This window comes from Aptenodytes patagonicus, chromosome 6 (assembly GCF_965638725.1).
Source record: "Aptenodytes patagonicus chromosome 6, bAptPat1.pri.cur, whole genome shotgun sequence".
Taxonomy (NCBI): domain Eukaryota; kingdom Metazoa; phylum Chordata; class Aves; order Sphenisciformes; family Spheniscidae; genus Aptenodytes; species Aptenodytes patagonicus.
In genome coordinates, this window is record NC_134954.1 from 69,796,234 (window position 1) to 69,801,477 (window position 5,244).

The following is a 5,244-nucleotide window of genomic DNA, read 5'->3' on the forward strand; positions in this document are numbered from 1 at the left end:
ACTCTGCAGTACTGAGGATCAGCCTGTCCCAAGGACAAACAGAGAAAAAGCCTCCTCACATGATTTGCCTGGCTGGCAAATGTTGGTAAACTCTCTGGAGCAGTGAACTTCTCAACCATCGGATTGGTAGCTCATTAATCCTACTAATCATTTTTTGTGTATTGGACAATAATGAATTGGTTTGTACTTTTACATGGTGTGCACCCTACTTCCAGAATCTCTTTGTGCATGGTAGAAGTTCCCTGAAGTGACCCAGAGCAGGAGCATTACATACCCAAGAATCTGCCTGCAGAGGAAACCACGTCAAATCATGACTTTGGTTTGCTGAGCGCGGCTTACATCCTCAGCTGATCGTGTGCCCACACCTTTCTTTTTCCTTTCTAATTCCTAATTCTCCTTCAGAATGAGGCCAGGTTATTAAAAAAATCTTCAGACCTTTTGTGCTTAGGCTTTTGAACTTCAGCTGTAGTTTCAGCAGTCAGAGCTTCACTCGTGCATCACAGCTGGCTTCTGTAGCTGTACTGCCTCTTCTCAATCTAGGTCTGATTTTTGAGACCTGGCTTCATTTTCAAAGCATTGGTGCATACAAGAAAAGAACGAGAGGGACAGATACTTTATCTGAAACTTTTCTGGCAGTGTTAGAACTGAAAAGTTGTTTTAGAAACAGTTAAGTGAAATAGTTTTGTAGGTACAGGAACTTACATAAGGACAAGGGTTGCTTAATGCAGGCACTATTAGAAAATACACTATGAAAGACTGGATGCAATCTGAGACATTTTATTTAAATTATGAAGGATTAAATGAAAGAGTGAAGTATTTTCTTCTTAATGTGGAGCAGTTCTAAACTTTTAGCTGTGGTGAAGTTGGTTATATATTGCATAATGTGTGAAATATGTTTCTACCTCCAGCAGCCAGCCACATAAACCAGATTTCCAAAAATTTGCCAAAGTTAATTGTTGCCAGGGGCTTCTGTGTTTGTAATGGAGACTTCATCAGAACAGAACTCACTACTGAATCTGTTTGGATTGCTGAACTGAAGCCTACTTCATTGCCATAATCTTCCACTGATGGCATTTGAGAGCTGTGGAAGCTCGCTGAAGATGTGGTACCCAGTATATGTTATTAACCTAGACAAATTATAAGGACAGTGGAGCTAAAGGATGCTTATAAGTGAGCAGTCACATAATCTCTCTTGGGTGAAAAAAGCCCTAACAAAATACCAGCTTGTCTGAGAAGAATTTCAGAGAACTTTTTTACGATGTAAAACTGCTTTTGCTGAAGGTCTGAAGGAAGACTGGGAGATACAGGCATAGCAGGCTGCCAGAGAGCATTTTGTCACAGATCGGTATCCAAGACAAGACTAAATCCTTTTCAGACACTGAATTAATCAAGAAAAATGGTACATGCGCTAGCCTGGAAGAGCCAAAGGCAAACACTAGAAGTTGCACCCCCAGATGAACATAGCCAAAATGAAGTATCCAGATTCTTTGTATCCACACACTTACTTATTAATTACTTATTAATTCTCTTTCTAATTTGTAGACCCTATTTTTACTTCCTAATAGTGGGGGCAGGGAGTGAGAATGTCCTCATAAATTTTGATCTGTTGTTTTCTAACTGCATTTAGGTGCCAATTAACCTAAACATTTGAAACTGTCTAGATCAGATATTATTAGCTGCAACTCAATGGCTGTTCTATTAGCTGGAGGCAGCGCAATTACCTTCTTGCCTCTGCTAAATTGTGGCTTAATTTCTTGCATGTTTCTGTGTCCAGAACTATTTCCCATGCATGGCTCAAATTTAAGCCAAATTCTGCTTTTTTTTTATAGTATAATAGTTCATCCATATATAAAATATTATTTATTATCAGTATTATTATATACACATGTTTATATACATATCTATATAGATATATCTATATAGATAGATATAACTGTATGTACATCTTTTATATATATATCTGTGAAGAATCTTCTCCCGTTATGCAAGCTCACCCACTCTGCTTTAACAAATACTATAATACCATCAAACTTCTGCTATGTTAGCTATCTATAACGCTGAATGTAATCTTTACATTTCTAACCCTACAGAACAACATATTTCTGAAAGCAGATAAATTAGAGCTCCAGTTCTGGTGGAGCAGATATTATAATCTTTTTGTGCTGAGATATGTTACAACAGAGGTTAAACTGGGCTATAATGTTAGGAGACAGAAAGCTGGCTTGTACCTTTAGGGACAGCTGGTGAATCCTGGCATGCCTGCTCATGCACTATTAGCAGTATTTAAATATATAATGACATTAGATCCCGTTGCCCCTCTTTTAACCTTAGCTTTGTTAAATGCTACTTCAGGGAAGATTCCTCCCTCCCCCCAATACTACGATACATCAAACTTGTTAAGACCTGAAGAAATAGGGGAGGAAACACTGGGAAAGAGAAGTCAGGGAGTAAATAGAGATTAATGGTAAGGTAATAACGAAAAAGAGGTCATAAAAAAGAAATCAGAGGATGAGAAGAGTGTTTATCAAAGAGATAAAGAATTGTGTCATCAGTTGCTGCGCTGAATATAAGGTGTGCTTAGAAACCGAGAAGCAATAGTTCCACATAGGATATATTAGGGCAGAGTTAGAAGCTGGAGAAGTGGAAAATTTGTTAGCCTGTGTTTACAGTATTAGGTTGATGCAGACCTTTTACTGCCGTTCATCACGGCAGTAATTGTTACCATTCAAATTGTCATTACCTTGGGGGTCTTTAAGTCCCATCATCATTTTACTCCATTAATACTGCTTAGCAGTACAAAGGATTTTTACATCTTTCTTTGCAGTTCATCTGTTTCAACTCAAAGCACACTGAATTTGAAAGGCATATTGAAATTTGGACTTTTTGAGGTAGTCTTTGGCAATAATTGCCTGGTGATGCTCTCCATGAATGAGCAGCTGGTTTCAACTTCTGCTCCTTGACAGATGGACTTTTAAAGATTAAATAATCCAAGGAGCTGCAAGGAGAAGCTTGGGGGAGCACATGCTCCTCCTGACAGGCGCTGAGAGTCCTGGGGCAGCAGGAGCTGGGTAGGGAGAGGCCCTGATCTGGGTGCCCAGACCTCAGAGGGTTGGAGGACCCTGTGGCTCTAACACTTGAGCCTACCAGGTGCATAGGCTTCACAGCCAGTGCTTCCATCAATGCTGTGCACTCCAGCTATCATACCTCTGGCATGGGAGCCATGCAAACTACCCTGACAAGCTCAAACCAAATAGACTTGCTGCTTTAAAAAAATCTGTATGCTTTCACATGTTAGAAGGCCCTCCTGAGGCTTTGCTTTATTACGATCAATTGTGTGTGTGATATGTTGTAATATAAAAGCACTATATTGTTTGACGGAAGGGCTTTCTTCCACTACAGTGCTGAAGCAGCTGCTATTTGCAATGTGGAAAAAGTGGAATTTTAGCCGCTTCTGAGGGACAGAAGGCAGCTAACGAGATCATTTCAGGTAAGGAAAAAACCACTAACAATCCAAAATAGATTCTTGCTTCCTTAACATGTATTTTGAAATGGCCAAGTCATTCTGGCTGTAGCATCAACGTGACACAGGGGATGCGTGAGCTTGTTGTTGATTCTTTGCACTTTTATAAAATTACCAGTCAAATATACTGTTAAGCTGCTATATTGTCAGAAAGCGAAAAGGATATATCCAGAGTCCTTTAATCGGGGTAAGAGAGAGAAGGCTGCCTATACACTGTGAAAACTCTGTTATAAATACACTCTAAACTTCCTAACCTGAAAGAACCACATCACATGAATTGAAGTAAGCCTTGCATACAAGGGAGAGAAAAATGCACTTCTGTTATGTGCCTACAGCATTTAATATAATTGCTTACTCATAGGAGCAATCCGTAGATTGCAAGTGCAAACAGCAGTGCTCATTATCTCAAGCCCATTTTGGTTTTGAAAATGCAAAGAATTAGGAATTTAGAATAACTGAATTCTGTACATGCTACTTACTCGGGGTTTGTTTCTATTAAAATTATCATACGGAAACCACTTAAGAGAGTAGTAAAATTTTGGAATTAATTATTTTAAATTTGTTAGGTATATACTCATAGATATACTGCTGCTGCCTTTCATACAGGTAGGAAAGGGAGAAATTGTTACGTATGTGTGTATATTGTTTGATAGCAGGAAAATATCTTGCGTGGTCAAGAATTCTGAAGAGGTTTTGTTGCTAGAAATGATGTCCTGAACTGCAGATACAGGGCTGGAATTCCAAATTTAAAAACCTTTCTGAGTATCTGTACCAAGAGACTTCGTCCAGCTTATCTCTGCTTTCCAGAAATCTTTTAATTTCTGCGAAACGTTAGTTTGAAAAAAAAAAAAAAAACCAACAAAAATCCCACAACCAAACCCCAAAACCAAACCAATAATCAAGGAAAACTTCACTCTTTGACTCAGCCCCTGAAGGACTTCTAAGAGACATGACTACAGTATTTTGCTGTGAGACAATATATAGGAATGTGGGTTTACAAAGACCCAATTGTTTCTGTCGAAAGTTTGTTTCTCCTGCAGGCATTTTGCAGCGAGCAGTACGAGCTAAGCAGCAACATGCTGCCATCTACTGGCAAGAGGCCCAATAGGCACTCTGGAACAAATACTAGTAAATACTATCAAATTTAATGCATAACTTTTTCTTTAAATTGATATGCTCTAGAAGACAACCCAGTAATTGAAAGACAAAGCCGAGCAAAAAGAAAATTTGTTCAGAACCAAAAAATTGCAATGAAAATGAGTGAAACAAGTGCTATAAATCACAATAGTACGCAAGTCATCAATATGCAGTATGTAAAAATTGTATTTCACGTTAGAGGGGAAAATGTGGGAGAAAAGAAGCCATTTCTTTACAAATAAGTTTCATCTCTTTCCCAACACGCTGAAAACAAGAGAAATATGCAGCATTTCCCTCAAGTAAGGTACTTGAGATTGAAACAGTTCTACAAATTTGAAAGCTAACGATTGTGCAGCCAAAGGGGAACGTTGTGTGAACGTGTGCGGTAAACAGTACTTAGCGTGAAAGAGATTCAGTAGCAAAAATGACATTTGCAATCCCCTCTGAACCTATCTAACTTCACATACTTGAATGAGTAATGTGTCTTGCCACTTTTAACTCTCTCAGTCAATCTCTTGGGACCAGGTCTGTAAGGAATGAGGGCTTGTATATGTGCAGTCAACACATCATCTGGGGAGAGTATGTAA